Source organism: Grampus griseus (genome assembly GCF_964374135.1).
Source record: "Grampus griseus genome assembly, chromosome: 10".
Lineage (NCBI taxonomy): Eukaryota > Metazoa > Chordata > Mammalia > Artiodactyla > Delphinidae > Grampus > Grampus griseus.
This window is the reverse complement of record NC_139004.1, coordinates 26,195,364-26,207,922: the sequence shown is the minus strand read 5'-3', so window position 1 is coordinate 26,207,922 and position 12,559 is coordinate 26,195,364. Positions and strand designations below refer to the sequence as shown.

At 39.1% G+C, this 12,559-nt stretch overlaps 1 pseudogene across 1 annotated transcript; it reads left to right on the top strand.

Annotated features, from left to right (window-relative positions):
* The first annotated feature begins 290 nt into the window (after positions 1-290).
* Positions 291-943, top strand: LOC309828320 (large ribosomal subunit protein uL1-like; annotated as a pseudogene). The gene has a single exon. The product of its transcript is annotated as a large ribosomal subunit protein uL1-like (transcript).
* The last annotated feature ends 11,616 nt before the right edge of the window (positions 944-12,559 follow it).

Sequence of the window (12,559 nt, the reverse complement as noted above, 5' to 3'; positions counted from 1 at the left end):
CACCCACATAAAGATCACGTCAGAGCCACTTTCTTCGAAGTCGAGGTTTCGAATTTCCGGGAAGGAGCTGCTGATAGTGGATCTGGCAGTCAACTGATGTTTGGGTATTTGCCACGTCATGTTTTATCTTTAGTATATGGCTTCCTTGGGAAGTGAACTTGACATTTTATATGTATTCCAACCATTTTTGTAAAGTATAGTCAAGCATGTTTCTGTTTTGTTTTTCATTGAGATATAATTGACAAATAGCATTATATTGCTCTTTTCCGGTTATCGCAGCGCGAGTCACCATGAACAGCAAAGTCTCCGGCGACTCCCTTTACGAGGTGGTGCGGGAAGTGCTGCAGGGGAACCAGCTCGAGCGCTGGAAGTTTTTGCAGACGGTGTAGCTTCAGATCTGCCTGAAGAACTATGACCCTCAGAAGGACAAATGCCTCTCAGGCACCGTCCGGCTTAAATCCACTCCCGTCCCAAGTTCTCCGTATGTGTTCTGGGGGACCAGCAACGTAGTGATGTGACAAAGGCTGTGAATATTCCGCGTATAGACATCGAGGCACTGAAGAAAGTCAACAAGAATAAGCAACTGGTCAAGAAGCTGGCCAAGAAGGATGATGCCTTCTTCTCTTCAGAGTCTCTGATCAAGCAGATCCCACGAATCCTGGGCCCAGGCCTGAATAAGGCCGGCAAGTTCCCTTCCTTGCTGACACACAATGAGAACATGGTGGCCAAAGTTGATGAAGTGAAGTCCACAGTCAAGTTCCATGTGAAGAAGGTGCTGTGTCTGGCAGTGGCTGTTGGCCACCTGAAGATGACACGCGATGAGCTTGTGTTCAACATCCACTTAGTTGTCAACTTCCTGGTGTCATTGCTCAAGACAAAGTGGCAGAATGTCCGGGCTTTGTACATTAAGAGGACCATGGGCAAGCCCCAGTGCCCGTACTAAGGCACAGCTTAATAAACCATACTCCCACCATTAAAAACAAAAACCATAAAACATAATCTTGGTTTCAGGTGTACAATATAATGATTGAATAGTCGTATGTATTGTGAAATGAGCACCACGATAAACCTAGTTAACATCCATCATCATCTACAGTCAAGTGTTTTGAAAATGCCTGTGAACTGAACTTAATTTTCCATACAAACAAGGTTAACAATTTCCTTTCAGAGAGATGAAAAGAACAGTATAGGAGACTAAACATGTGTTAAACAAAAACTAATCTGGGTTGGGCTTCCCTGGTGGCGTAGTGGTTGAGAGTCTGCCTGCCGATGCAGGGGACACAGGTTCGTGCCCCGGTCTGGGAAGATCCCACGTGCCGCGGAGCGGCTGGGCCCGTGAGCCATGGCCGCTGAGCCTGCGCATCCGGAGCCTGTGCTCCACAATGGGAGAGGCCACAACAGTGAGAGGCCCGCGTACCACCAAAAAAAAAAACACAAAAAACTAATCTGGGCTTAGTTAAGGAGAAACTTCGTTCAAAGGGGTCATTCAAAGGGGTCAGGAAGGGAAGGGGGCCTATTGCGGTAGGGAGAATCCCCCAACTGGAAGATCTGTGGGATCTCAACGGTCCAGCAGGAAAGGATTTTTCTTTAATACAGGATGGGGAGTAAACAAGGCTAGAAGGAATCTGGTGTGGGGAAATAAGTGGAGTGGCAGGACAGTTAATCCAGGAATGTCTTTCCTTTGGGTCAGCTGATTCTCAGAAGGGTGGTTAAGGAAGGCTTGTACACTGGCTCAGAATGAGCATAACTCAGAGTTCAAGGGCTTGGGGGAAGGAGACCAGCTTCACTCTAGTTTGATCAAGTCAGGTATTTTGTTCAGATTAGTCAGTGGGTACAAACAGTTCAACCCATCATTTATGAGACAAGGAATGAGAATGTGGAGGGTGTGTGTCTGGCATTGCCAAAGGTCAGCAAGGGGACATCTGGCTCTTATCTAAGTCATATGGGGAAAAATGTTTCTTGTCAGTAAGGCATTTCCCTGCACATAGAAGAGTGGGAGGATTTCTTAACCATTGCTGTTTCCCAAGAACACAGGGCTCCCGTAAAGTTTAACATTGTCACATGAATGAGATTGTTCCCACAACTGATGCACAAAATAAGCAAAAAATACTGAGACTAGCCTAAAGAACTCCAGTTCATGCTGTGTTAATTTTTAAAACTATGAATGCTCCTGTGATATCAAGGAATATAAATATTGATGACATTAGTATAAAAATGCCCACGTTACCTTCTTTAGAGATAAAATGGGAAAAAGCCACTCCTATTTAAATAGGTAAGAGTCATCTAGATTTAGCATACAATTGTTTATTTAAAAAAAAGAGGACAGAGATGGGGTATAATCAATATGTGAAGTTGAATGTTGCTTTGGATTGATCAATGGTTTTAAACAAAATGAATCTTTCAAGTGTGAGGTTTTTTCAAAAAAAAAAAATCCTATGCCTACCTAATTAAGCCATTGGTCCTGTCTTCTTTGGTATTTTAAAGTACTTTTATCCATGCAACCCCCCGAAATGGCTGTTTTGTATGTTTGACAAGTGTATCATTTCTCATTTTTTAAATTCATAATAATTATTGCATAAGAAATGAAATATATGTTGTATGAAAATATTGTAACATTAAATTTCAAATTAACTAGAGTCCTAGAATTAAAAGTAATAATTAAAATATTATTTATATGATTAAAAACCACTTAGAGGCACTGGCAGAGTAAAGTAGTCATCAAAAAGGATGCCCAATTTAATATCTAATTAAAAGTTCAGCCAGAAAATTCTCTGTGGCAATTCCTTAATAGCTACCACCTTGACAATTTTTAAAAATTGAAGTATAGTTGATTTACAGTGTTGTGTTAATTACTGCTGTACAGCAAAGTGATTCAGTTATACATATATACATTCTTTTCATATTCTTTTCCATTATGGTTTATCACAGGGTATTGAATACAGTTTCCTGTGCTATACAATAGGACCTTGCTGTTTACCCATTCTATATATACCAGTTTGCATCTGCTAACCCTAAGCTCTGAATACATCCCTCTCCTACCCCCCACCCCCTTGGCAACCACCAGTCCGTTCTCTCTGACAATTTTACTAACTAATTTTTGAGGAGAAATTTATTTCTGGGTAGGTTTTTTTTTTTTTTTTTTTTTTGCGGTACGCAGGCCTCTCACTGTTGTGGCCTCTCCTGTTGCGGAGCACAGACTCTGGACGCGCAGGCTCAGCGGCCATGGCTCACGGGCCCAGCCGCTTCGCGGCACGTGGTATCTTCCCGGACCGGGGCACGAACCCGTGTCCCCTGCATCGGCAGGGGGACTCTCAACCACTGCGCCACCAGGGAAGCCCCTATTTCTGGGTATATTTTATCCTACCTTGTTCTTATCTTTTTATATAAACACATAAATGCCACATAAACAGAAAATGCTGCCTTGAAGTTTGCTAAAATGTGTAACAAACTTCCAGCAATAATAAAAGGGAGTATATAAAACCCCAAACCTCCCAGCCCCTCAGAACATGTCTGTAGGCAGGACTAAACTCTGCAGATCTAATGTACAGAGGCCAGCTAGTCACAAAAGCTCACCTGTACAGACCCACTAAGGATAGGTCTAGGTATACTGTTTCTAATCAAAGGAGCAGATGAACTTCAGTCTTATTTTGGCCATGTAATAATATTGTGGCCCAGGTTTTAAGTTGACTAAAACAAAGACAAATCTGTCGGAAGACTGTTCTCCATGAGTCTCCTGTGTTTCTCTCTTTTGCACTGACTACTCTGGTCTGAACTAGCTCTTGGAGGTTGTTTGTATTGTAAACATTCGTGGGAGATAAAATAGTGTCTACTTCTGGGGCAGGGGATAATCATGCTTCTGTTTACTGCCCTTTATAAAAGACGTGTTCCAGGGGAACACATGTGATCTAGGGGAACAGTTCCATTTTCTTAACTCCTTGCACTTTGTCTTCCTAATCGAAACTTGGCACCGACAGTGATCACCGCAGTGGAAGAAGGGATGAGGGCGGTGGGGATATTTGTGGATGGTGGAGATGTGTACATGCAGGTGACAGGGAATGAAAATATGATCAAACAGGCAGTGAGATCAAAAAACTGAGGGAACTTCCTGCATATCTTCACACACTTACAGGAGTGGCATAAATACACAAGGTTTGGGATAAAATCATCTATAGAGGCGGGGCTCTGGAAGACGATCTCTGCCCCCAAAACTTTTTTAAAGTTATTTTTAAATGTTTCTTGAATAACTAGTAAACAAACAAGCAATTATAGGGCACAGGTTTATCTGACTACTAAATATTTTAGGAACTATAAGGCACAGATTTACCTTACTAAATAAACTAGTAACCATAGGGATTATATTTATTTTCCCTATAACTCATTTCACAAGGAAATACAAAATGGATGAAATATTATGCAAATATAGAAGATAATTCACAAAGATACAGGAAAAGTACAGGGTTATGTCATGATGAATGTTTTTGAGTCATGCACCAATTACCAATTCCCTGAAGAAGAAAAAAGTTACAATAAAAAATAATTTCTCATTCTCATAACAGGAATTAATGTAACCCTTACTGTTCCTCTAAATTTTTGCACCCAGAATTTTCACATTACTGTCTTCAGACGTATACTTCCTTTCCAAATATCAGCAATAGCTCCCAAGGCCTTGATAAGCAAGAGAGCGTATTCTACTGCCCTCTGCTGGAAGATGGAGTTATCACCCATCAACTGGAGAGGAAATGGCTGTTCTCTCCATAATCCCTTCAACTACTAGTTATCACCAGACAGCTAATGTATCATCTAATGTAGGTGATGGATATGGATATAGATAGACAATATATGAATAGATTGATGGATATCTAGATATAGATAGATAGATAGATAGATAGATACTAGATGAATGGTAGATAGATGATGGATAATAGATGATAGATAGATAGAGATGATAGATAATTGATAGGTGTATAGATAGACTATTATTCAGAGACAAGACTGAGCATATTCTGCCACTATACTAGATCTATTTTCCGGTCTAAGTCAAACTTCTATAAACCTGCAAAATAAATCTAGGATAACACTTTTTAAATGGTAAGCACTTGACAAGTAGGGAATGTGGAAGGAGATGCTCCTAACCAATGTACAGATAACTGATAAGCTGAAGATGCTCAGGAGAGGGGAAAGATCTAGGTTAGACACAGGAAAATTGTTGTCAAATCTCCATTTACTTATGTGAAGTCCATGAGAGCACTTCATACAACATTTAATAAACAGCTGCATTGCACTGTGCCTTAGATCACCCACCTTTAAAGTTTTTACTCCAACATTCTGAGCACACTGAGGGTGACAAATAAACTGTGTGTACTTCTGTGTAAATTTTCTTAAAATATGGATGCTATATTTAATGTCATAGAATTATCGGAAGCATAGATTTAACTCAAAGTTTCCAGAAGGGTTATGTGAAATATAATGGCTTAAAAATTTGATAGGTCTTAGTTTGGGAACATGCTGTATCCTCCCTTGACAGGTACTGCTGACACTCCCTTCTGAACGATGCCTCCATCCATGACTCACTGGGGTCGTGTTTGGGCTGGAACACTGGCTCAAGGGTGTTATCCCATCATCAGACAGGGAACAGGCATGGGTTTTAGACTCAAATAAACTTGGAATTTGATCTTGGCTCTAACAAAACATTGAATAACTGTTAGAGCAAACACTTGTGTAGTATGCACCGCGTTTAAGAGCCCCTTCACGTACTTAAGCCCCAGAGTTAGTAAGTCATGCAGTCTCTTCCCTGAATTATATTATCCTCATTTATAAAATGAGAGTAAAGAGACACAGCTTGCTGGATTTGGGGCAGGATGAGGGGAAACGTATACAGAGTGTGGAGCACAGATCCTCGTATCTAGTAGGTGCTGAAAAAAAATGTTGCTGGTATTTTTGTCCCTTAACGACTTGGTCCTTATGTCTACCTGACATAAGGTATGACATAATGTCTGACATATGTCTACCTGACATAATGTCTACCTGACATAATGTCTACCTGACATTTATCCAGTTTCTAACAGCAGTAAATCACTCAATAAAGCCACTGCAGAGTCTTTCTGCAGAATTCAGGGCTAGAAGAAAACCCAAAAATGACCTTTCCTAGACCCTCCATTTGGAGGGTGGAGACCCAAGAGCATGTGAACAGCTAGGAGAAACTGGAGCCCCTGTAGAGAATCGGAAGAGAGAGAGAAACACCCTTCTTTTTACATGTGCTATTGCTTCCCCAGCTCTTTCCCCCTTATTTATTCGTGACCAACTTGGTTAGACACAGCCATAAGACGGTTTCCCTTTCTCCGACCTAGCTGAGATGATGTTCGCAACCAGAGCGGCTATGAAGGTGGGGTTTTCCTACTTCCAGCACTCACATCTTAACTAATGGAGTAATCCCATGACTTACCAAGACCTGGACCAGCCCACCCTATTTGAACTTGGTATTTATTACAAGAATCTACATGTCCCAAATGCATAGAACAAGTGAAAATCAATCCATTCTCATGAGTCATTATTTAGAAGCAACGTGAGATCCGGGGACCACAGTAGAGATGTATTAGGTTGTCATTCTTGACTCACAGAATCTCTTGGGCAATGAGGTTTCCTCCCTGCAGGTTCAATGGCTTTAGGAAAGATGTGTTTTATTTCCTTTCAGCAGGCATGTCTTCAGCCCAGATTACTCCATTAATCATTCCATAATGTCCTCCCCTGTACAGAATGTTTACACTCCTTGGTTGCCTTAACCAGCTGAAGTGGTTCCTCCAAAGGATCAAAATGTTATCCTTCAAATCTTTCCTCATGTGTCTGTGGCTCCAACCTGCATAACTATGTAACAGATAGGATGGTGCCATGACTACGCCTTACTTGTGAGCCACGAAATTATGTGGTTCATTCATAAACCCTCTGGTGAAACAGGCTTTTATGACTCTAAGTTGGAAAATTTGAGGGGATTTCCACTTAACTTCATGTGAGTTTCCATGGTACTAATCAGTACATTCCAACTGCATGTGGTATCTTTATTTCTTAAAAAATACTCTAAATTACTACCCCTGTAAATATAATACAAATTTATATGGCGATAAAGTCACATTTAAGAATTCTTCACTTCTCAAAATATACTATCAGTTTCCTTTTTTATAAGTGATCTTTTAGTGTCTTAAAAATATGCTTTGTTTTGTAAACACAAAAAATAGCAATTTTACTAACCTGGTTTTTGAAGTCTTATTTTATCAGCTAATTAAGAACGTGAGAGAAATAGGTGCTTCATATATATTTATGCATATTTTTCTTTCTTTTATACATACCTTGTGTTTTTGTTTGCTTCCTGCCATTAAATAGACTGAACTTCTTCTGACACCTTCTTGAATATATGGGAAAATAGCTTTTTTTTTTTTTGAAGTACAAATGTTATATTAGTTTCAGGTGTACAACATAGTGATTTGACATTTATATACATTATGAGATGGTTACCACCATAAGTCTAGTTACCATAATTTAAAATTATTGCAGTATTTCCTATCTTGTACACTATATCCCCATGACTTATTTTATAACTGGAAGTTTGTACCTCTTAATCCCCTTCACCTATTTCACCCTCCCCCCTCCATCTGCTGCTCTCTGGCAACCACCTGTTTTCTCTATGCATCTGTAAGTCTGTTTCTGTTTATTTAGTTAGTTATTTTAGATTCCACATTAAAAGGGAATCATAAAGTATTTTTCTTTTTCATCTGACTTTTTTCATAACACCCTCTAGGTCCATCCATGTTGTCACAAATGGCAAGATTTCATTCTTTTTTTACGGCTGAATAATATTCAATTGTGTATACATATATACATACTACATCTTCTTTATTCATTCATCTGTTGATAAGCACTTAGGTTTCTTCCATAGCTTGGCTATTGTAAATAATGCTATAATGAACATGGGGGTGCATATGTGTTTTCAAATTAGTATTTTTATTTTCTTCATGTAAATACTCAGAAGTGGAATTGCTGGATCATATGATATTTCTATTTTTAATTTTTGGAGGAAACTGTTTTCCATAGTGGCTGCTCCAATTTGCATTCCCACCAGTAGTGCAGGAGGGTTCCCTTTCCTCAACATCCTCACCAACACTTATTTGTCCATATGGTCTTTTTAAATAAAGAGCAAATTATTATCTAGGCTCAAAAGCTCCCATCAGTTAATCAGTAAATGTTTACTGAGGACCTACTGTGCTCCAGACACTCTTCTAGGCACTGGGGATGTATCAGCAAATAAAACAAACTGATGTCCCTGCCCTCATGGAGCTTGCATTCTTACTTGTGTTACCTAATGGAAGATCTAGGAAACAAGATTTGAGTTCGAATCTTTATTGTGCAATTTATTCTTCATTGATCATTTCACTTCTCTTAGCCTTATGGCTTTCCTTCCTATTAAATAATTGTTTTTTAAGATACCTTTCATCCACCTCATTTGAGTGTTTTGAAATTTAAAATAGCAAGGATACAGAAAGCCATGTACACAAAAGAATAGAGGAGGCATTTATGGGATACAGTAGGGGTAAGATGTATTGTCTACCCTCAAGGAGGTGTTAATCTTGTGCAAGGAGATGGCTATGCCATGAGATATATAATGATTAATCACTAAACTGCGTGCTGCTGACTTTAACTGCAGTTGGAGAAATCAAGGAGCACTAACTACTGGGGGATGATTCAAGGAGAAGGTAAAGCTTGGACTGGTTCCTAAATAATATTGAAATTGGGAAGAGAGTAACAAAAGTCACTAATGGGGATTGGAATGATGTAACAATTATGAAATGTGCAATTATGTAATGATGTACAATTATGAAAATTGCTTGACAAGGACTGAGAGAAACAATAAGCCCTATGAAGGGCATGGAGAAACATTTTGGAGGCCTTAAAGTCCAGACAGAGAGTTTAATGCAATAGAGTGGAAGTCTCAAGCATGAAGGGGAGACACCAACAGTGCTGTCTTAGGAGGGTCTAAGCTAGGTACTGAGTCTGCTGTAAGTTTCCCTCAAAAATAGGCATGTCCTGACATTGTCAGCCTCTCCCAGGGATCAGAAGCCTTCCTTTTCCAGACTTAGTGAACTTCTGAAGTCTTGGAAGAAGAGGAGAAATATATGTACCCCTTGTGCACCAGAAGAAACCTGTCATCACTATACCTCTAGGTCCTCCACCTGCAACTATTTGGGAAGATCCAAAGGTGACACAAAAGTCTTGACTCAGCCTCCCTCTGTAAACCTAAAGAAGAACAAATATTAACATTCTACCTCATTTGCTTTTTATATATCCATTTGAGAACAAACTGCAGGCATAATGCTGCTTCATCCTGGAATACTTCAGTGTGTGTTTCCTAAGTGTAAAGGTATTCTCTCTTTTTTTAAAAAAATTAATTTTTATTGGAGTATTGTTGATTTACAATGTTATGTTAGTTTCTGCTGTACAGCAAAGCGAATCGGTTATACATATACATATATCTGCTCTTTTTTAGATTCTATTCCCATATAGGTCATCACAGAGTATTGAGTAGAGTTCCCTGTGCTATACAGTAAGTTCTTATTAGGTTATCTATTTTATATACAGTAGGCGAAAGTATTCTCTTATATAGCCACAACACAACTTTCAAAGTCAGGAACTTAGTATTGATAGGATACTATTTATAATCTACAACCTTATTTAGATTTTGCTAATTATACCAATAAGGTCTTTTAAAGAAAAAGAGAATATCAAATTATGCACTGCATTCGGTTGTCCTATCTCTTTAATCTCCTTTAATATGGAACAGTTTCTCCATCTTTCTTTTATTACATGAGCAATTATTTTGTCATATATCTCTCAAATTGCACGTGCCCCGTGTTCCCTCCTCATAAGGGAAAAGGAGTAATTTTACAGTAGAGACACGTGGCAGACACCATTGGAGCCAAGCAATCAGCATTAATAGCACCAACCATGACAGAGGCTGACATCATTTGCCTCCTGATAGGATGCAATGAGAACACATAATTTCTGTGCTATTCCTACCCAAAATTCATAACATGAATCTAATTTTGTTCTTTTATGTCTAGTAATATGCCCAAAACATTCAAGCAAAATGTCTCTCCTTGCATTCTCCCCTTGTCTATCTGTCATAATTGCAGAATGAACCATGTGTCATTAGATCACAAGGACTGAGTTCTACCACCTCTATTTTTTTTTTTTTTTTTTTTGCGGTACGCGGGCCTCTCACAGCTGTGGCCTCTCCCGTTGCGGAGCACAGGCTCTGGATGCGCAGGCTCAGCGGCCACAGCTCACGGGCCCAGCCGCTCCGCGGCATGTGGTATCTTCCCGGACCGGGGCACGAACCCGTGTCCCCTGCATCGGCAGGCGGACTCTCAACCACTGCGCCACCAGGGAAGCCCCTACCACCTTATTTACTTCATGATTTACTTCATGAGCAAGAAAAGGGTGAGTGCTACAAAGACAACTCCAAGTATATTTTTTTCATTTGTAATCACATCTGGGTGTCAAGGCTCCCATCGTTTCCTCTACCCTTTGTATCTAACCAATTATGTTCTCACTATTTCTCTGGATGTAAATATGTACACCCATAATCTGGAAAGTTGAAGTGAAAATTTAGTTCCTATCCAATGTCCCAGAATTTGGAGAAAAGAAAAAAGATTGCTTATTATGTTATTTTTTATCTGATTCCTTGAAGCTGGTGTAGACTTTTTCACTTGAATTAAAAGGCCCAAAATATTTTTAAAATATTTGTTAAAGTAAATTTTCTTTCTCTTTTCCCATGAATGCTCCAAGTATAATATTGCTATTATTTGCATAGAAATTGAAAGCTATATTTTTCCCATTGTCTAATAGCAAACTATGCCAAAGTTCAAATTTTCAGAGCCATATGAAGTTTCATTCCTTATGAAACCCAAGCTACATGCTAATGAAAAGAAATATTTTCTTTATCAGCATTTGCTATTTATCTTCCTTCACCATATTTCATTCATTTTATTTATTTCATTTCGTATCAGGGATTAATCTGAAATGTCTGATTTTAATTACAAATCCCCTTTATACAAAACTTTTAAATATGATTTTTTTTTTGGCCACGCCATGTGGCATGTGGGATCTTAATTCCCCAATCAGGAATCGAACCTGTGCTCCCTGCAGTGGAAGCGTGGAGTCTTAACCACTGGACTACCTAAATATGATTTTTAATATAATTTATTCCTAACCTGAGATCTTGTGGATAGGGAATGTCAAAGGCTTATAACAACTTTCTTTTAAAGATTTCAAAAGTAATGATCCAGAGAATAGGCACGTGAGAACTGCTGGGAAAAAAATCAAAGAGGTAAAAGCAAACATAAATCAGTAAGTAAAAGTAGAGCCCGATTTGCTTTCCAAAAGAATGGTCTACTCCCTAATGATACAAGTCGCTGCATGGGCCCAAGGGTGTCCCTGAACCTTGCCATTCCTCCTGATTTCCTTACATAACAAAAAAGATAACCAGGCCTCTGTTGCATTAGTTCAACTAGAGGTAGCTCCCCCCCCAAAATTATAGTAAATTAGTAGACTATATTTTTTAACCAAAACCATTCTTTTTAAACATAGTTTTAATAAACCACATAATGAAATTTCACACCTAGGTTTTAGGATTTTGTTACAATGTCTCTAAAATAATTTTAAAGTAATTAAGTAGTGTTATGAAACCAAAGGTGGTATTATTGCTGCTTTTTAAAAAATCAACTCATATATATAAGGTTTGAATGAGTTACACCCCTGAACAAAAATATTTGACCACATCAGTAAGCCAATTATCCACCATCCTATGCACATTTCTGGTCAACCGGGAAAATAGATATATATTTTTTTCTTTTTTCCTGCCACTGAGTGAGATCGTTAGCTGGATGAAGAAACAAACTACTGAATGCACTTTGGAGGCATGGACATGCATTTCTGCATCCAGGAAGAGCGCAGTCCCCCTGCTGGAGCCCCACCCAGCTCTGGCTGCCTCTGGCTTACACACGAAGTCTTCATTCAGGTCCCAAATTCAGGAGTGTCGAGTTGAATTAGTCATCTTGAATCATTTCCTTAGCTTTAGAGCTCCACCTTCAGATATAACCATGGGAAAAGATCAATCAAGGGCACGTTCCAGTATCATTCACAGGATTTCTCAGTTGCCATTGGGAGGGGGTGTCTTTATATTTTCACAATGCCTGGCACACATTCCTCCTGCGCCTCTCTTTGTGTTTTTCCTTCTCTGCTGCTTCCCTTAAGTTGTTTTTTGTTCATGTTTGTTTGTTTGGTTGGTTTTTTGCTTCCCTTAAGTTTTAGCTGCACATCTACATTCTCCTAGAAATTCTTTATGAATACAATCATGTTCTGACTAGTACTAGCTTTCCCTCCTACCCGTTTCCCTGGGTCAGGCATTTACATATATAAGAGGGTTTCAGTCTCGTATGCATTGCTTCTCTAATTAAATACATATTCCCAAAGGACAAAGGAATCCTACTTCTATTTCTTCTCATTTCCAGAT